The sequence below is a fragment of the Staurois parvus genome, unplaced genomic scaffold, assembly GCF_062004578.1.
Source record: "Staurois parvus isolate SC_StPar_1 unplaced genomic scaffold, SC_StPar_1.0 ptg000671l, whole genome shotgun sequence".
Classification (NCBI taxonomy): Eukaryota; Metazoa; Chordata; class Amphibia; order Anura; family Ranidae; genus Staurois; species Staurois parvus.
This window is the reverse complement of record NW_028318467.1, coordinates 3109147-3131347: the sequence shown is the minus strand read 5'-3', so window position 1 is coordinate 3131347 and position 22201 is coordinate 3109147.

The following is a 22201-nucleotide window of genomic DNA, read 5'->3' as shown; positions in this document are numbered from 1 at the left end:
ATCAGGGGCTACTGGTTTCAACAGGGACACGTGGAAGACAGGGTGGATCTTGAGTGTCTCAGGGAGAACAAGTTCATAGGCCACTTCATTGACCATCCGTTTGATGCAAAAAGGGCCTATAAATTTAGGTCCCAACTTTTTTGACGGGCAGAGCATCTTCAAGTTTGACGTAGCCAGCCAAACCTTCTCTCCGGGCTGCAACACCAGGTCCCCTCTTCGCTTCCTATTAAAAGCCCTCTTATAGTCTTCTTGGGCTTGACGGATGGCTTCCTGTAGTTTCTTATTGTTGGAGGTGAAGAAGGTCAGTGCATCCTGTGTCGCTGGAATTGGGCATTCCGGGACTAAGTCCGGGAGGAAGACAGGATGAAACCCATAGTTGGCGAAGAACGGGGACTGCCCAGTTGCTGAATGGCAAGCGTTGTTGTACGCGAATTCTGCCAAAGGGAGAAGTGGCACCCAGTCGTCCTGAGAGAATGATGTGTAGCATCGCAGGTATTGTTCCAGGGTCTGATTAGTCCTTTCGGTCTGACCATTGGTCTGAGGGTGAAATGCCGAGGAAAGGGACAGCTTGATATCCAGGGCTTTGCACAACGCCCTCCAAAACCGCGAGGTAAACTGCACCCCTCGGTCCGAGACGATGTCTTCGGGAACCCCATGCAGTCTAACGATCTCTCGAATAAAGACTTGCGCCGTCTCGGCTGCCGATGGAGTCTTCCGTAAAGGGATGAAATGGGCCATCTTGGATAAGCGGTCCACGACCACGAGAATTGCTGTGTGGTCCAGTGAAGGTGGAAGCTCGACTATGAAGTCCATAGAGATTTTCTGCCAGGGCCGTTCAGGGATGGGCAATGGACGTAGCAGGCCCCACGCCTTATTTCTTGAAGGCTTGTTCCGCTGGCAGATGGCACAGGAGCCCACGTAGTTCTTACAATCCTTGGCCATGTCCGGCCACCAGAAGGAACGTCGGAGAAGTTCCAGGGTCTTGACCGGCCCAAAATGTCCTGCCAGTGGATGGTCATGGCAATGTCCCAAGACTAAGGTTCGGGCATCCTCCGGCACCACAATCCGGTCCTCCCTCCATAGGAGTCCCTCCTTGTTCTGGAGGGGGGCCCCATCGGAGGTAGACATCGCTGTGGACGCTCTCAGGATCTCGGAGCGAAGGTTCGTCTGGAGGGCCAAGAAATTTCCTGCAGGAAGAATAGTGTCGGGTACTGGGATCTCCTTGGTGTCCTCGTACATGCGCGACAACGCGTCAGGCTTCGTGTTTTTCGAGCCGGGCCTGTATGTGATGTGGAACTGGAACCTCGAGAAAAACAATGCCCATCTTGCTTGTCGTGGGCGTAGACGTTTGGCCGTCCTCAGATATTCCAGGTTCTTGTGGTCCGTGAATATCAGGATGGGATGGGAGGCACCTTCCAGCAGGTACCTCCATTCTTCTAAAGCGGTTTTGAAGCCAGTAGTTCGCGATCCCCAATGTCGTAGTTCCTCTCCGCAGGGGTAAGTTTCCGTGAGAAGAATGCTACTGGGTGAAGTAATTCCTTGGCGCCCTTCCGCTGGGAAAGGATGGAACCAACCGCGTTTTCTGATGCATCTACTTCTAAGATGTAGGGCAGGGAGGCGTCGGGATGACCCAGAATGGGTGCCGAGGTAAATAACCTTTTTAGTGCTTCAAAAGCTTCCTGTGCCTCGGGCGTCCATCTGAATCGCGTCCCAAGCTTAGTTAACTGAGTAATGGGGGAGACCAGACCCGAGAAGTTCTTGATGAACTTCCGGTAGAAATTTGCGAACCCAATAAAACGTTGGACGCTTTTCCTGTCCGTGGGTTCAGGCCAATCTAGGATCGCTGAGACCTTCTGAGGGTCCATTGCGACCCCCGTGGTGGAGATAATCAGACCCAGAAATGTAACGCTAGCCTGTTCAAAGCAGCATTTCTCTGCTTTAGCGTACAACCCGTGCTGCTGCAACCGCCCCAACACCTTTGTTACATGTACCCTGTGCTCCCCCAGAGAGGATGAGAAAATCAAAATGTCGTCTAAGTAGACAATGACAAAGATGTCCAGGAAGTCCCTAAAGATGTCGTTTACAAAGTGCTGGAAGGTGGCTGGCGCATTGCACAACCCGAAAGGCATGACCAGGTATTCAAAGTGGCCGAAACGGGTGCGGAAGGCCGTCTTCCACTCATCCCCCTCCCTTATGCGAACCAAATTGTAGGCTCCCCTTAAGTCCAGCTTGGTAAATACTACTGCAGCTTTTAAGCTCTGGAATAATTCAGGTACCAGTGGTAACGGGTAACGATTTTTAATGGTGACCCTATTCAGCTCCCGATAGTCAATACATGGCCTCAAAGTCTTGTCCTTCTTTTCTACAAAGAAGATCCCTGCACCTGCTGGGGAAGTGGAGGGACGGATGAATCCCTTTCGGAGGCTGTCCTCAATATAGTCCTTCAGGGCCCCTAATTCTAGCTCAGAAAGGGGAAAAATTCGCCCGAACGGAATTTCAGAACCGGGCAACAGATCAATAGGACAGTCATATGGGCGGTGGGGGGGTAGAGCATCTGCTCCCCGTTCACTGAACACATCAAGAAACTTATGATAGGCTGCAGGAATCACTTGTTTTAGACTGTCATCCCCTTCAGAGCACAGGAGGACCTGGGGGACCTCCGGGCCCAAAGTTCGACACAGTTCCCGACAATATGGGGAAGGGAACGAGACAACCCCAGTTTCCCAGTCAATTTGGGGGTTATGGGCCCGCAACCAAGGGAGCCCCAGAATGACTGGGAAAAGGGGTGATGCAATAGCATCCAGGCGGAGGAGTTCCCGGTGCTGACTGGCAATGGAAGTCACAATGGAAGGGGTCTCCTGGTTAACTACTCCTGACTTTATCCGGGAACCATCAGCCAAAAAGATGTGAAACCCCTTCTCCTTTGGGCGGAGGGGGATACCCTGCTGGTGAGCAAAATTGATATCCACAAAACAGCTGCATGCCCCCGAATCAACTATGGCCGTCACCTCCACAGTCCTTTCTGAAAGCTGAAAGGAGAGGGGAACGACTAAGTACTGGGATGGATTCATATTGCCAACAGATAAAGAAGATGAGGTGAACTTACTCAGTTTCTGCGGGCAGGAACGCACCATGTGACCAGCTTCGCTGCAGTACAGACACAGATTCTGGGAGCGTCTGCGCTGGCGTTCCTCAGGCGATAGTTTAGGCCGTGCCAGGCCTAGCTGCATGGGTTCGGGAGCATCTTCAAACGGCAGGTTCTGGATGCTTGGCCTAGTATGTTGACCGGATCCCTGAAATGACCCCCAGGGATTTCCGCGACCCTGACCAGACCTCTCCAATCTGCGCTCCCGTAGCCTACGGTCAATTTTAATGGTGAGTGCAATCAAGTCCTCTAATGTCTCGGGCACCTCCACCCGGGCGAGCTCGTCTTTCAGAGCCTCAGAAAGGCCCATACGAAACTGGTGCAAAAGTGCGAACTCGTTCCAACGAGTGTCACCCATCCAGCGCCTAAAGTCAGAGGCGTATTCCTCAGCCGCCCGCCGACCTTGTCGGAGTGCGTATAATGTGGCCTCGGCCGAGGCCGCCCGTTGTGGGTCATCATATAAGATGGCCATGGCGTTAAAGAAGCTGTCGACCGTAACCAGGTGAGGATCATTATTTCCCCTTAGTCGGTGGGCCCAGTCTTGGGGTTCACCCTGCAACAGGGAGACAACAAACCCCACTTTCACCGATTCTGTCAAAAAGGTCCGTGGCTGCAGTTCAAAATAGAGCAGACAGGAGTCACGGAATGACCGAAAGCGTGTGCGATCCCCATGGAAGCGCTCGGGTAAGGGTACTCGGGGTTCCGCCATAGGGAGTGATGTGGAAGGCCCAGGAGCCGGCTCGTGGGCTGCTGCGACCGGTGGTGCAGGAGCTGGGGCCTGTGAAACAGGAACAGATATGGTGCAGGCCTGAAACCGATTCTCGATCTGCAGACATCTGTCCTGTAATGTGTTTACTGCTTGCGTCAGGGTAGCCAGGTGCCTGCAAACCTCGTCCAACGGGGAGAGTCCTCCTCGAGGCTCAGTCATGGCCTTCTGGTACTGTGAGGGACCGCCGAGCGGCACCACTAGCACTCCACTGGTCAGGCGTGCCCAGAGCGCGGAGTCTAAGCCCCAGGGTACTTGTTCACCAGGGCCCCTGATGGTGGGGATGGACTTGTAGTACCCCGAGACCAGGTCGCCTCTACTGAGCACACCTGTCAGTGGTAGGGGTGTTCGCCAGGGGCTCCAACCAGGGAGAGCCAGATGTGAGGAGGTCGGGTGACCCCGATGGGATGGATGGATGGCTGAGCAAGTGCGTAGTCAGACAGGCCGAGTCGGTAAAGTAGAGGATGGTAAGGTACAAGGGAGCAGGCAGAGAATCGTCGGGTCACACGCCAGGTCAGCAACAGGAGGTCAGATCTAATGGGGGGCATCAATAAACTTACTAGGCACAGGTACAGGATCACAGGGAGCAGGTAAGACCAGAAGGCAAAGAAATGACAGCTCAGGGACCTTTAAATATCCCGCCCTGCGCTGCCATTGGTGCCCAGCGGGCGACCGCGGCTTCTACTGCGCATGCGCGAACTCGAACGCCGCGGCCGGCCCGGACCTAGTGCCCGTGTACAGGGCGGAGCAGTGCGCCTGCGCCGGGACCATCGCGGCAGGGATCGAGGAGATCCCTGACAGCAAGACAGTATTTATAGAATATGGATTATATGCAGCTACCTTCAGGAGACTGGACACTGGCAAAAACAAAACTTACTAGTGCCACCCCTAGAGTGTATACATATAACCCTTCCTACTCCGTAAGAATCCAGTTTTTTAGCATGCAATAAGGGGTGATCAAAAACACAGAGATTAGGGGCCTGTGTCCTGTACTGTACTCCAAGATAAGGAATTTATATGTAAGCCATAATTACTGAGTCTACAGGATACAGGACTTGTATTCATGGACCATGGGATTCCAAGCCATAAATTGAAGGGTGGGCAACAACATACCAAACAGAACTGCAAAAAGACCCACTAGAAAGCAAGGGTTAAAAACCCAAACAAAAGCATTCAGTTGACAGTTTGAAGAACCTTGTGGCTGAAACTGGCATCGGACGACACCTGAACATCCACATGGTAGAACCTGCAGAACATGTGAACAGAGGACCAGATGGCAAACTTACAAATCAGGGAAGCAGATGTTAGATAGTGAAAATTCAAAAGCCCGAGTTGAAATGGCTCTGATAGGAAAAGGAGGCGCTCTGTCCCTGAGAGTGTGGTCTCTGGAAGTTGCCTGAACCACCTGGCATTGATGGAGCCAAAAGCAGGGTGCCCTCTACAAGGGCCTACAAGAAAGACAAAGAGAGACACAGTCTTGCAAATAGAGGCCGTAGCTGCCAGGTAGACGTAGGTAGGAAGAAAGGTTTTGGTCTCAAAACTACTTTGTCCAAGTACAGTACAAGAATAGGCTCTTAACAGGTAAAAGCTGCCTATTCAGAAACATGTCTAACAGATTTATTGGGTACCAGTAAGGTATTGTTAAAAGTGAGATCTTCCAAAAGAATATCTCTAATTAGTTCAAAGGCAGTTCTCTAAAGTATACAGAGGACCAGATTAAGATCTTAAGGTGACACAGGAGATCAAATTGTGGAATGTACAGTATATGATCAACACCCTTAAGAAAATGATGCAGGATTGTGAGGCAAGAGGTTTCCGAAGAGAATGGATAAAGCAGAAACCTTTCCCTTAAGGGCAGATGCTGGTCAAGACCAGATTAAGGAAAAGCCAAAATATGCATGGAAGAGTACTTCCTGGGACTGAGCTTCCTGTCTCTGCACCAGTCAAATTAAATGTTCCAAGGGTGATGGCAAATCCTGTGCAAGTTAGATTTTCTTGCTCTGAGTATGGTGGGAATAATAGATTCAAAATACCCTATTTACGTTAAGACTTGAGTTTCAACAGCGTTGCTTTTAAAGTCAGCAACTGAGAAGCAGGGTGGAAGAGAATGCCTTGGACCTGTAAATCTGGTTTGTTTGGAAGAGGCCAAAGCTCATTCACCAGAAAAGTATGTTTGTGTACCACATTCTTCAGGGCCAGTTTGGTGCAATGAAAAGCAAGGGAACCCTTTCCTCCTACTTGAGTCAAAGGAAATCCAAGGAATCACTAGGGCATCTACAATGAAGGCTAGACATCCCTGGTCTTGGCTACAATTTTTTTTCAGCTTGCCGTTGAATCTGAAAGCCATAATATCCACATCTGGTTTTCCTCTCCCTTGCAAACACAAAAAAACAAAGAAAAGACCGTCAAACCAACCAACCAACCGTATTATCCTTTGCAAACACAGTAGAACCTACTATCATTAACAATCTCCTTTTTTCCCTTTTATAGAACCTAATGTTATTGGGCTACCACAGATATTCAATACTTAACCAAAGTTTTTTTTTGTTTTTGTTTTTTTTGTAATATTCTAATAAAAGGACTGAAAATTTCAACCAGCATTACGATCCTAAACTTCTCAAATGAAAGGAATTCTCTTAAGCATTCTCAAATATATATATATATTTGTTTTATCAAAAGAAAACTACAAGGATTTTCTTGAAGGGCCTTCATTTATACTGTATATGTGTAATGTCAAAAAGACAAAGCCTCTTAAAGCGGTATTAAAGGCTTTAAAAAAATCAAACAAACAAAACAAACCCTGCAAGGTAAAGGCATAATGTGCTAGTATGCATTGCATACTAGCACATTATGAAAGACTTACCTTGAAACTAAGTCCTCCAATGGCATGCTGTCACCGCTGCAGAGGCTTCCATATTCAACTGGTCTTTCTTTTGGTTTCGCGTGCTGCGGCTGCTTGATAGCCAAGCAGCAATGACGTCACTCCCACGCATTTATGCAGGAGTGTCATCCGTGGCCCACAGTTCTGAAGGAACAGCACGGGTATGCCATTCCTTAAGAGCACATGCATCAGTGATGTCACCAGCTGCTGTTACCTAGAATATCTCCTAAACGGTGCAGGTTAGGAGACATTCATTTTGCCTACAGGCAAACTGTCTTATAAGCTTACCAGTAGGTAAAATAAAGTTTACTAACACTTTAAGATAATTGAAATATAACAACTTAAACAACAACAACAAAAAAACAACAACAACACTTTAACTCAAGGCTGTGTTAAAGGATAAGTTCACCTTTATACAAAAAATAATAAATGCACATATTTTGGCAGGTAATAAAAATGTCCATTTATTATTTTTTGTTGCAGGAGCCTGTAAAGCACTGCACCAGTGATCAGCAGATCGCTGGTGCCATGCAGGTCTCCTGCAGATCTGTCAGTATATCTGCTTGCCCATACGGAATGTACAGGCAAGTAGATACACTGACAGGAAGGATCAATTAACTACCAAGGCGCTCCATGAATTATTTAGGAATAATGTTCCTATGAAGCCATTTATTATCACATAGTTGTTTGGCTCCTTTTTAAAAACATAATGATAACAGAAATCATCAAATAGCCATGATCAAAAGTTTGCATACCCTGGAATGTTTGGTCTTGGTGCAGACACAAGGTGACACACACAGGTTAAAAATGCAATTAAAGGTTAATTTCTCACATCTGTGGCTTTTTAAATTGCAATTAGTGTCTGTGTATAAATATTCAATGAGTTTGTTAGCTCTCACGTGGATGCATTAAGCAGGCTACATACTAAGCATTGGGAGCAAATTTTTAAAGATGGAAAAGAATACAAAAAGATATCCAAAGTCTTGAATATGCCAGTCAGTACTGTTCAATCACTTATTAAGAAGTGGAAAATTCTGAGATTTCTTGATACCAAGCCAAGATCAGGTAGACCAAGAAAGACTGCAGCCACAACTGCCAGAAGAATTGTTTGGGATACAAAGAAAACCCCACAGGTAAGCTCTGGAGAAATAAAGGCTGCTCTAGAAAAAGATGGTGTGGTTGTTTCAAGGAGCACAATACGACGATACTTGAACAAAAATGAGCTGCATGGTTGAATTGCCAGAATGTAGCCTTTACTGTGCCAACGCCACAGAAAAAGCCCAGTTACAATATGCCCGACAACAGCTTGACATGCCTCACCAGGCATTTTTGTGGCAGTTTTATGGCATGATCAGTCATATTTCCAATATCTGTGCCAAAATGTCATGATTTTTGTCAGGGTATGCAAACTTTAGAGCACAACTGTATAGCTGCAGTACCCAACCTTTTTTGGCACCGGAGACTGTTTTCATGGAAGAAAACTTTGCCAAGTAGTTAGCTCTTCAATCATGCTGACACCATGGTTGATATGGTGTCAGGATGGTTGAAGCACATTATTTCTATTATTACAGTGTAATATACCATATAGTGAAATAGTTTTCACCATAACGCAGAAATAGTGGGAGCCCTGAGCTTGTAACTTGTCACTGTACCCTGCCACCAGATGCATTAAAAAGCACCAAAAAACACTTAGGTGTGAACCAGGCCTGTTTCATTATTTTTTACAAGATATCAATGCTTGTGACAAATAGGCAAAACATCCTGAGAAGATGTGGTATATTGTAAACATAGGCATGCTTTTACTTTGTGTTTCTTATGGGTACCCTGTAACAAGTCCTCTGTCGCTGTTTTTCACTCTTCTATATGGATTAGTAAGCCATTTTTTCTTAGGCCTCGTTCACAAGTAGCATAGAACAGAATACCTGTGATTACCTGCATGAGGATGCAAGGTATTCTGTGAAGGCAGTGCCATTGCTGTCAATTAGGGCTCCATGTTATCTACATGTGAGAAATCTTTCCCTGTGGACTTAAACCTCTTTATCAAAATCTTCATATAATGTGCAAAGATTTTAACAGATTTTGAAAGACTTCTGGGTGAAGAGACCACTACCACAGGTCCAGGTTTTGACAGCTTAGGAACTCCACCTACCAATTGTCCATTCCAGTGATATGAATTGGCAGGAGAGCTCCTTGTATATGTCCAGCTACAGGGCAGGACATGTCTCCACCGCTTATGATTGGCTATGTGCTTTTATAGCTTCCTAGCGGGTAGCTCAGACGGAAACATGACTGAGCTTATCCCTGGTGAGTATACCACTTTTTATTTTTTGTTACACATGTGGGCTCACTGAAATGTTTTCCCTTCACTCCCTGTCCCTCTGACTCCTTTGTTGGCAGGAAAGGCATTTGAGGTAAAACATTCCAACTGAAACATGACAAAATTATTAGTCTTTCCTTATTGTTTTTAAAACAAAATTTTGACCGCAGTAAGGCTACATTCACACGGGCCATTACACATCCTACAATTTCTTGTGGCAAGAATCTTCAGATTTCTGCATCTGGAATGTACCGGTGATGTGAATTGCTACATTTTGTGTGCTCCAGCCATGATCACTGCAGGTAATCACTGGCTATATGAATAGTCACAAATAGCTGTGGCTTCCAACAACCTGTCATTGCATTGTATGGGCTGAGTGGCCACAGCTATTCATACACACCTCTCCATGCCATCTGCAGGAATCCACATATTCTTGCTGCTGAAAATCGCAGGATGTGTAATTGCTAGCCTTAGGCGTTTCTAATTATTTCCAAAGAACCATTATATGTCAACTACTATAAAACATAACATACCTAATTGCAGATAACTAACACTAAATAAACAAGGAGAAGCTTGGGTTTGGGTGTTTGTGTATACCGTACTTTGATCTATGCATCATTGAATGATAGTTCACGCACAAAACCAAAAGAGTGCAATGGATGTTGTTAATCATTGAAAGATTATTGCTATTATACAGAGAACAACTATGTCAGTTATTCCAGGAATAAGTTTTAGGGCAAACACCCATCTTTGCCTGAAGTGTAAATTCAAGATCTGTGAATGCAGTGCAGTGTCCAATAAATATTTTATTAACTGCAGTGCAGTGTCTATGAAATAATTTAATAAATGCTGTGCCAAGTCCCTAATATTAAATATAGTCCACAATATCTCCTCTTTTAATCATGTATCTCCACGATATGGATAATACATTTAATTACATGCGTGCTCCAACAAAAACCAGGCCAAAAGCATGCTTCACCGCTGTGTCCCACCACCTGTCTCTGCTGCCTCTTACCTTAGAAACTGACCCACCCAACGGTAAGGTCAGACTCAGCTTTCCCACATCACAGGGTGTGAAGATTGCAGAAATCCTCCCAGGGCATATACAGTGCACAGCCTAAATGAGTACACCCCTTTTGAAAAGTAAGATTGTAATTAATATTTCAATGAACACAAGAACAATTTCCAAAATTTTGACAAAACTGAGCTTTATAGAACATTTATTTAGCTCATTACATGAAAGTAAGATTAACAATATTATATTAGTATTATAATTATATACAAAATCTTCAGTTTTACTCATATTAGTTGATGCAAAAATGAGTACACCCCACAACAAAAACTTACTACATCTAACATTTTGTTTGACTTGATTTGTAAGGACAGCGCTCCATGATTTGTAAGGACAGCACCAAGTCTTCTGGGCATGGAATGAACAAGTTGCAACATATTACAACATCTATCTTTTTCCATTCTTCAAGAACAACCTCTTTTAGAGCCTGGATGCTGGATGGAGAGTGATGCTCAACTTGTCTCTTCAGAATTCCCCACTGGTGTTCGATTGGGTTCAGATCGGGAGACAGACAGTTGCAGGAAAAAGTATGTGAACCCCTTGGGATTACGTGGAGTTTTGCATGAATTGGGCATAAAATGTGCTCTGAACGTCATCTAAGTCACAACAATAGAAGAACAAAGTCTGCTGAACATAATACTACACACACATTAGATGTTGCCATGGTTTAAATGCACATAACATGTAAACATTCACAGTGCAGGGAGGAAAAAATATGTGAACCTTTGGACTTAATAACTGGTTGACCCTCCTTTGGCATCAATAACCTCAACCAAACATTTCCTGTAGTTGCAGATCAGACCTGCACAACGATCTGGAGTAATTTTGGACCACTCCTCTTCACAAAACTGTTTCAGTGTAGCAATATTCTTGGGATGTCTAGTGTGAATCGCTCTCTTAAGGTCATGCCACAGCATTTCAATCGGGTTGAGGTCAGGACTCTGACTGGGCCACTCCAGAAGGTGTATTCTGTGCTGTTGCAGCCATTGTTTTGTTGAATTACTTGTTTGCTTTGGGTCATTGTCCTGTTGCATCACCCATCCTCTGCGGAGCTTCAGTTGGCGGACAGATGGTCATACATTTTCCTGCAAAATGTCTTGATAAACTCTGGAATTCATTTTCCCATCAATGACAACAATCCGTCCAGGCCCTGAGGCCCCAAACCATGATGCTCCCTCCGCCATGTTTTACAGTGGGGATGAGGTTTTGATGTTGGTGTGCTGTGCCTTTTTTTTCTCCAAGCAACTCAATCTTGCTGTGGAACATCCAGGTGCTCTTTTGCAAACTTCAAACGTGTTGCAATATTTTTTGGACAGCAATGGCTTCCTCTGTGGTGTCCTCCCATGTACTCCATTCTTGTTTAATGTTTTTCTTATTGTAGATGTGTCAAAAAAAATGTTAGCATGTGCCAGAGATTTCTGTAGGTCTTTAGCTGACACTCTGGGATTCTTCTTTACCTCATGCAGCATTCTGCGCTGTGCTCTTGCAGTCATTTTTACAGGACGACCACGCCTAGGGAGAGTAGCAACAGTGCTAAACTTTCTCCATTTGTAGACAGTCTGTCTTACCGTGGACACATGAACATCAAGGCTTTTGGAGATACTTTTGTAACCCTTTCCAGCTTCATGCAAGTCAACAATTCTTGATCGTAGGTCTTCTGAGAGCTCTTTTCTGCGAGGCATGGTTCACATCAGACAGTGCTTCTTCAAACCAGTAAACCCAAAACAGGTGTGTGTTTTTTAAGGGCAGGACAGCTGTCAGCAACACATCCAATATCATCACACTGATTGGAGTCAAGGTTGGCTCACTCCTGGCTCCAATTAGCTCTGGGAGAAGTCATTAAGCTAGGGCCTCACATACTTTTTCCTCCCTGCACTGTGAACGTTTACATGTTATGTGCAATTAAACCATGGCAACATCTAATGTTTGTGTAGTATTATGTTCAGTAGACTGTGTTCTTCTATTGTTGTGACTTAGATGACGTACAGAGCACATTTTATGCCCAATTCATGCAAAACTCCACGTAATCCCAAGGGGTTCACATACTTTTTCTTGCAACTGTACGTGATTTTGCATATCGGGTAGGGGGCGCGCGCGCGACCGCCCTACCCGTGCCGCCGATCGCGGCTGCGAGTGTCAATCACCGGGTCCCGGCCGGTCATTACCCGCCAGGGCCCAGCGATTGCTGGCAAACAGTGACACAGAGCACAGCTCAATTGTTTACAATGCAGCTCTGCTCCCTGTCAGTTCCCAGCATGCTGTCCCGGAGAGCAGGGCTTAGCTTTCCAGGACAGTGTGCAATAGTGAAGTACACCCCCCCCGCCCACTAGTAAAACACTCCCTTCACACAGTTAACCCTTTGATTGCCTAAAAAATTAACCCCTTCCTCCCCAGTGCCATTAGTACAGTGTCAGTGTTTTTTTTTTGCACTGATCACTGTATTGGTGTCTCTGGGGATGTCAGTGACCCCAAGTCAGTTCCCCCCCAGTGTCGGAATGTCCGCCGCAGTCCAGTAGTCCCGCCATAAGTCACTGATCGCTGCCATAAGTCACTGATTGCCACCATTATTAGTATGAAAAAAAAATTAAAAATTCAAGTATATATACCGCCATTTGGAGACACTATACCGTATTTTTCGCCGTATAAGACGCACCTGACCATAAGACGCACCTAGGTTTTAGAGGCAGAAAACAGGAAAAAAAATTCTGAACTAATGGACTGCAGACAGTACAGGAGATGACCAGAGACTGCGGACAGCACAGGGATGACCAGAGACTGCGGACAGCACAGGGATGACCAGAGACTGCGGACAGCACACGGATGACCAGAGACTGCGGACAGCACAGGGATGACCAGAGACTGCGGACAGCACAGGGATGACCAGAGACTGCGGACAGTACAGATGATTGCTGACCTTTGGGGAGGTGGGGAGCGGGTACCTGAATTTGACAGGTACCCGCTCTTACTTCCGCAGAGTTTTTGTTTGATCTTACCTGTTCCTCGATCCAGCCGCGCGCTGTCTTCCCGGCTTCTGTAATGGCGCTCGGCATGACAGCCGGGTGCCCAGTGCGCATGAGCGAAAAGCACTTGCGCTTTGTGATTGGTCCGGCGGCTTCTGGGATCTGTCATGTGTCCCAGGTACCGCCTTACCATTCACAAAAAGCACCGCTTCTTGCGCATGCGCACTTGGCACCTGGCTGTCATGCCCAGTGCCCACACTACAGAAGCCGGGAAGACCGCACGCCGCTGGATAGAGGAACAGGTAAGGTCCCGCTGCAGAGCTGAGCGGCCGGCCCGGTATTCTGACACGGCCGCACTGGAAATACCGGACCGGCCGCTCCATAAGACGCACTGACATTTCCCCCCCCAATTTTGGGGAAGAAAAAGTGCGTCTTATACGGCGAAAAATACGGTAACTTTCACGTAAACCAATTAATCTACACGTATTGGGATTTTTTTAGCAGACATGTCGCAGAATACATTTTGGCTGAAATTTATGACAAAATTTGATTTTTAGATTATTTTACTGGACATGATTTAAACAAAAAGTTCAAAATATTTTTTTTTCACAAAATTGTCAGTTTTTTTTTATAGCTTGAAAAATAAAAAAACGCAGAGGCGATCAAATACCACCGAAAGAAAGCTCAATGCGTGGGGAAAAAAAATGTAAATTTCATTTTGGTGCAGCGTTGCATGACCGCGCAATTGTCAGTTAAAGTAATGCAGCGCCATAACACAAACCGCTTATGTAACCGCTTCCTGACCGCCCTATAGCAGAAATACTGCTACAGGGCGGCACAGGTGTGCAAAATCACATATATATATATATAGGTAATTTGTGCTGCCGTGGTTTTCACGCCCCTCCCAGATGGCGTCAGATTGCCCGTCAGTACACCAGTCATCACATTTAACCCTTTGATTGCCAGGAAGATGCTCATACACAATAAATCATTGCTAGTATAGTGTCTGAACGGATCAATATGTTTGATCAGATCAGAACTATACCAGCGTTCACATTAGTATAGCGTCCCCCAAAGTGCAGCATTAGCAGGGTCAGCCCCGGCACCTGCCAGCACCTGCGTTTAGCCCCTACGCTTACCCCCCCCTTCTCCCCCAGCAAGTGCGGTATCAGTAGGTCACTGTCACTTGATACATTGCACACAAAACCGCAGTGTTTGCAGAATCAGGCCTGATCTCTGTTAGCACTTGTCTGTAAATTTTGATGACTCTCATATGCAGCAGAGTGCCAGTACTAGTGCCGTGCTACCTTTTGGTGAACTGGCGAGCACCAGCGGTCTAGTACATCCTGGTCCTTCACATACCTCTTAGGTTGTAAGCTCCCAGGATCAGGCCCTCCTAACCCTCTTGTATTGAACTGCATTGTTGCTGTATTGCCTCCCGTTATATTGTAAAGCTCTGAGAAAACTGTTGACGCTATATAAATCCTGTATAATAATAATAATAATACCAGCACTGCAGTATGACTTGGTGACGTGGCGAGTCCCATAAGTGTAGTAGAAGTTGGTGCGGTGGCGAGCACAAGTATTTTTCGGATTTATGAGGGAAAAGATAGTCACGTGGAGCCCCCCAGATGCCCAGACTACATGGGGAGTAGTGGCAAGATAGTTTGGGAATTGGTGTTATCCTTCTCCATATGGGGTACCACTTATACGTGGACAATTTTTATTCAAGCGTGCCACTATTTAGACATTTGTACAATCTTGGAACTGGAGCATGTGGCAAAGTGTGACCTAATGTGTGCCTGTCATTAGAAGTGGGTGGATGCAGAGCGGTATATTCTAATGGTGGGCATACCACACACTTTTTCTGGCAGATATTTCTTCTCTTTTTTTCATTCAGTCCACAGGCTGCATACAAAACAAAGGGACATAGCATATACAGTAATACCTCGGTTTACAAATGCCTCTGTTAACATAATTTTCGGTTTACGAATGAAAATCCATTGAAAATAATGCCTCGGTTTACAAATTTTTTACAATACTAAGTTTATGTCAGTGTTGATTTTTAAATGCAATTGCCATCTTTTTTTTTTTCTTCATTATAGCTCACAACATTAGCTGTCAGTTTCCCCGGAGCTAAATGATACTTTGTATATTTTAAGAAACTGAAAGGAAACATTGTATCTTTAACTTGGGGAAATAAACTAAAACAAACTTTCTCTCTTTCAGCTGGAGGGGGAAAGTGACTGCTGAATTTCTGAACTACTGTATAGTGAAGAAGAAAAAAAAAAAACGGTAATTGAAAACTGGCACCTGACAGCTGGGTGAATTGCCTGCAATTCAAATTTTTTTTTTTAATTATCAGCAATTCTTTTACATTCAGCTGTCAATGGGGAACCCCACTGACAGCTGACACATTAACACATGGATGTCACTACTAAAATACCACATGAGTTAATAAAATAACTAGAGATGAGCGAATCGAACTAGGCGAACCGGAATTCGAGTCGAATTTCAGGAAATATTCGATTCGTGTCGAAACCGAAATTTTGCCTACTTCGGGTGCGCGAATCGAACATTTCCCGATCAGCCGGCAAAAGTGTCCCTGCAGTGAGCTCCGCTATTTCTGACAGTTCTCTGACAGAAGGAACACATGTTTAGCGGTTGAAACATTGTATCTATTAGTTTACATTTAGGATACAGATGTTTCAACCACTGTACATGTGAAGAAGTTGTGAGAGAACTGTCAGAAATAGAGGAACTCTGCACATACACTTTTTGCCGGCTTGGAATTATTCTTCTTTTCATCCTACTTCTTCTTCTTCTTCATCCTCAGAAGAAGAGGATGAGGATGAGGATGAAGAAGAAGAAGAAGAAGAAGAAGAAGAAGAAGAAGTAGGATGAAAAGAAGAATAATTCCAAGCCGGCAAAAAGTGTATGTGCAGAGTTCCTCTATTTCTGACAGTTCTCTCACAGCTTCTTCACATGTACAGCGGTTGAAACATCTGTATCCTAAATGGAAACTAATAGATACAATTTGTATCTATTAGTTTCCATTTAGGATACAGATATTTCAACCGCTGTACATGTGAAGAAGCTGTGAGAGAACTGTCAGAAATAGAGGAACTCTGCACATACACTTTTTGCCGGCTTGGAATTATTCTTCTTTTCATTCTTCTTCTTCTTCCTCATCCTCATCCTCATCCTCATCCTCTTCTTCTGAGGATGAGGATGAAGAAGAAGAAGAAGAAGAAGTAGGATGAAAAGAAGAATAATTCCAAGCCGGCAAAAAGTGTATGTGCAGAGTTCCTCTATTCTGCAGATACACTTAGAGGAGCTCTGCAGATACACTTAGAGGAGCTCTGCACATACACTTTTTGCCGGCTTGGAATTAATCTTATTTTCATCCTACTTCTTCTTCTTCTTCTTCTTCATCCTCATCCTCAGAAGAAGAAGAGGATGAGGATGAGGATGAAGAAGAAGAAGAAGAAGTAGGATGAAAATAAGAATAATTCCAAACCGGAAAAAAGTGTATGTGCAGAGCTCCTCTAAGTGTATCTGCAGAGCTCCTCTAAGTGTATCTGCAGAATAGAGGAACTCTGCACATACACTTTTTGCCGGAAACCGCTGTATGGAGTGAATGTCCCAGAACTGTCAGAAATAGACTATTTATGACAGTTCTGGGACATTCACTGCATACAGCTGTTTTAACCGCTGTATGGAGGGAATGTCATGGAACTGTCAGAAATAGACTATTAATGACAGTTCTGGGACTGTCCTTCAATGCAGCGGTTGAAACATTGTATGTATTTGTTTCCATAAATGGATCCATTTATGGAAACAAATACATACAATGTTTCAACCGCTGCATGGAAGGACAGTCCCAGAACTGTCATTAATAGTCTATTTCTGACAGTTCCATGACATTCCCTCCATACAGCGGTTAAAACAGCTGTATGGAGTGAATGTCCCAGATCTATCAGAAATAGACTATTTATGACAGTTCTGGGACATTCACTGCATACAGCTGTTTTAACCGCTGTATGGAGGGAATGTCATGGAACTGTCAGAAATAGACTATTAATGACAGTTCTGGGACTGTCCTTCAATGCAGCGGTTGAAACATTGTATGTATTTGTTTCCATAAATGGATCCATTTATGGAAACAAATACATACAATGTTTCAACCGCTGCATGGAAGGACAGTCCCAGAACTGTCATTAATAGTCTATTTCTGACAGTTCCATGACATTCCCTCCATACAGCGGTTAAAACAGCTGTATGCAGTGAATGTCCCAGATCTATCAGAAATAGACTATTTATGACAGTTCTGGGACATTCACTGCATACAGCTGTTTTAACCGCTGTATGGAGGGAATGTCATGGAACTGTCAGAAATAGACTATTAATGACAGTTCTGGGACTGTCCTTCAATGCAGCGGTTGAAACATTGTATGTATTTGTTTCCATAAATGGATCCATTTATGGAAACAAATACATACAATGTTTCAACCGCTGCATGGAAGGACAGTCCCAGAACTGTCATTAATAGTCTATTTCTGACAGTTCCATGACATTCCCTCCATACAGCGGTTAAAACAGCTGTATGGAGTGAATGTCCCAGATCTATCAGAAATAGACTATTTATGACAGTTCTGGGACATTCACTGCATACAGCTGTTTTAACCGCTGTATGGAGGGAATGTCATGGAACTGTCAGAAATAGACTATTAATGACAGTTCTGGGACTGTCCTTCCATGCAGCGGTTGAAACATTGTATGTATTTGTTTCCATAAATGGATCCATTTATGGAAACAAATACATACAATGTTTCAACCGCTGCATGGAAGGACAGTCCCGGAACTGTCATTAATAGTCTATTTCTGACAGTTCCATGACATTCCCTCCATACAGCGGTTAAAACAGCTGTATGCAGTGAATGTCCCAGATCTATCAGAAATAGACTATTTATGACAGTTCTGGGACATTCACTGCATACAGCTGTTTTAACCGCTGTATGGAGGGAATGTCATGGAACTGTCAGAAATAGACTATTAATGACAGTTCTGGGACTGTCCTTCCATGCAGCGGTTGAAACATTGTATGTATTTGTTTCCATAAATGGATCCATTTATGGAAACAAATACATACAATGTTTCAACCGCTGCATGGAAGGACAGTCCCGGAACTGTCATTAATAGTCTATTTCTGACAGTTCCATGACATTCCCTCCATACAGCGGTTAAAACAGCTGTATGCAGTGAATGTCCCAGATCTATCAGAAATAGACTATTTATGACAGTTCTGGGACATTCACTGCATACAGCTGTTTTAACCGCTGTATGGAGGGAATGTCATGGAACTGTCAGAAATAGACTATTAATGACAGTTCTGGGACTGTCCTTCCATGCAGCGGTTGAAACATTGTATGTATTTGTTTCCATAAATGGATCCATTTATGGAAACAAATACATACAATGTTTCAACCGCTGCATGGAAGGACAGTCCCAGAACTGTCATTAATAGTCTATTTCTGACAGTTCCATGACATTCCCTCCATACAGCGGTTAAAACAGCTGTATGGAGTGAATGTCCCAGATCTATCAGAAATAGACTATTTATGACAGTTCTGGGACATTCACTGCATACAGCTGTTTTAACCGCTGTATGGAGGGAATGTCATGGAACTGTCAGAAATAGACTATTAATGACAGTTCTGGGACTGTCCTTCCATGCAGCGGTTGAAACATTGTATGTATTTGTTTCCATAAATGGATCCATTTATGGAAACAAATACATACAATGTTTCAACCGCTGCATGGAAGGACAGTCCCGGAACTGTCATTAATAGTCTATTTCTGACAGTTCCATGACATTCCCTCCATACAGCGGTTAAAACAGCTGTATGCAGTGAATGTCCCAGATCTATCAGAAATAGACTATTTATGACAGTTCTGGGACATTCACTGCATACAGCTGTTTTAACCGCTGTATGGAGGGAATGTCATGGAACTGTCAGAAATAGACTATTAATGACAGTTCTGGGACTGTCCTTCCATGCAGCGGTTGAAACATTGTATGTATTTGTTTCCATAAATGGATCCATTTATGGAAACAAATACATACAATGTTTCAACCGCTGCATGGAAGGACAGTCCCAGAACTGTCATTAATAGTCTATTTCTGACAGTTCCATGACATTCCCTCCATACAGCGGTTAAAACAGCTGTATGGAGTGAATGTCCCAGATCTATCAGAAATAGACTATTTATGACAGTTCTGGGACATTCACTGCATACAGCTGTTTTAACCGCTGTATGGAGGGAATGTCATGGAACTGTCAGAAATAGACTATTAATGACAGTTCTGGGACTGTCCTTCCATGCAGCGGTTGAAACATTGTATGTATTTGTTTCCATAAATGGATCCATTTATGGAAACAAATACATACAATGTTTCAACCGCTGCATGGAAGGACAGTCCCAGAACTGTCATTAATAGTCTATTTCTGACAGTTCCATGACATTCCCTCCATACAGCGGTTAAAACAGCTGTATGGAGTGAATGTCCCAGATCTATCAGAAATAGACTATTTATGACAGTTCTGGGACATTCACTGCATACAGCTGTTTTAACCGCTGTATGGAGGGAATGTCATGGAACTGTCAGAAATAGACTATTAATGACAGTTCTGGGACTGTCCTTCCATGCAGCGGTTGAAACATTGTATGTATTTGTTTCCATAAATGGATCCATTTATGGAAACAAATACATACAATGTTTCAACCGCTGCATGGAAGGACAGTCCCAGAACTGTCATTAATAGTCTATTTCTGACAGTTCCATGACATTCCCTCCATACAGCGGTTGAAACCGCTGTATGGAGTGAATGTCCCAGAACTGTCAGAAATAGACAGAAACTGTCACAGAACTGTCCTTCTTCTCATCCTTCTCCTTCTTCTCATCCTTCTTCTCATCCTTCTTCTCATCCTTCTCCTTCTTCTCATCCTTCTCCTTCTTCTCATCCTTCTCCTTCTGCTCATCCTTCTTCTCATCCTTCTCCTTCTTCTCATCCTTCTCCTTCTCCTTCTTCTCATCCTTCTCCTTCTCCTTCTTCTCATCCTTCTCCTTCTCATCCTTCTCCTTCTCCTTCTCATCCTTCTCCTTCTTCTCATCCTTCTCCTTCTTCTCATCCTTCTCCTTCTCCTTCTTCTCATCCTTCTCCTTCTCCTTCTCATCCTTCTCCTTCTTCTCATCCTTCTCCTTCTCCTCATCCTTTTTCTTCTCATCCTTCTCCTTCTCCTTCTTCTCATCCTTCTCCTTCTTCTCATCCTTCTCCTTCTTCTCATCCTTCTCCTTCTTCTCATCCTTCTCCTTCTTCTCCTTCTTCTCATCATTCTCCTTCTTCTCATCCTTCTCCTTCTTCTCATCCTTCTCATCCTTCTTCTCATCCTTCTTCTTCTCATCCTTCTCCTTCTTCTCATCCTTCTCCTTCTCCTTCTTCTCATCCTTCTCCTTCTTCTCATCCTTCTCCTTCTTCTCATCCTTCTCCTTCTCATCCTTCTCCTTCTCCTTCTTCTCTTCCTTCTCCTTCTTCTCATCCTTCTCCTTCTTCTCATCCTTCTTCTTCTCATCCTTCTCCTCCTTCTTCTCATCCTTCTTCTCATCCTTCTTCTTCTCATCCTTCTCCTTCTTCTCATCCTTCTCCTTCTCCTTCTTCTCATCCTTCTCCTTCTTCTCATCCTTCTCCTTCTTCTCATCCTTCTCCTTCTTCTCATCCTTCTCCTTCTTCTCATCCTTCTCCTTCTCCTTCTTCTCTTCCTTCTCCTTCTTATCATCCTTCTCCTTCTTCTCATCCTTCTCCTTCTTCTCATCCTTCTTCTTCTCATCCTTTTCCTTCTTCTCATCCTTCTTCTTCTCATCCTTCTTCTTCTCATCCTTCTCCTTCTCATCCTTCTCTTTCTTCTCATCCTTCTCCTTCTCCTTCTTCTCATCCTTCTCCTTCTTCTCATCCTTCTCCTTCTCCTTCTTCTCATCCTTCTCCTTATTCTCAGCCTTCTTCTTCTCATCCTTCTCCTTCTCATCCTTCTCCTTCTCATCCTTCTCCTTCTTCTCATCCTTCTCCTTCTTCTCATCCTTCTCCTTCTCCTTCTTCTCATCCTTCTCCTTCTCCTTCTTCTCATCCTTCTCCTTCTCCTTCTTCTCATCCTTCTCCTTCTTCTCATCCTTCTCCTTCTTCTCATCCTTCTCCTTCTCCTTCTTCTCATCCTTCTCCTTCTCCTCATCCTTTTTCTTCTCATCCTTCTCCTTCTCCTTCTTCTCATCCTTCTCCTTCTTCTCATCCTTCTCCTTCTTCTCATCCTTCTCCTTCTTCTCATCCTTCTCCTTCTTCTCATCCTTCTCCTTCTCCTTCTTCTCTTCCTTCTCCTTCTTATCATCCTTCTCCTTCTTCTCATCATTCTCCTTCTTCTCATCCTTCTTCTTCTTCTCATCCTTCTTCTTCTCATCCTTTTCCTTCTTCTCATCCTTCTTCTTCTCATCCTTCTTCTTCTCATCCTTCTCCTTCTCATCCTTCTCTTTCTTCTCATCCTTCTCCTTCTCCTTCTTCTCATCCTTCTCCTTCTTCTCATCCTTCTCCTTCTTCTCATCCTTCTCCTTATTCTCAGCCTTCTTCTTCTCATCCTTCTCCTTCTCATCCTTCTCCTTCTCATCCTTCTCCTTCTTCTCATCCTTCTCCTTCTTCTCATCCTTCTCCTTCTCCTTCTTCTCATCCTTCTCCTTCTCCTTCTTCTCATCCTTCTCCTTCTCCTTCTTCTCATCCTTCTCCTTCTTCTCATCCTTCTCCTTCTTCTCATCCTTCTCCTTCTCCTTCTTCTCATCCTTCTCCTTCTCCTCATCCTTTTTCTTCTCATCCTTCTCCTTCTCCTTCTTCTCATCCTTCTCCTTCTTCTCATCCTTCTCCTTCTTCTCATCCTTCTCCTTCTTCTCATCCTTCTCCTTATTCTCAGCCTTCTTCTTCTCATCCTTCTCCTTCTCATCCTTCTCCTTCTCATCCTTCT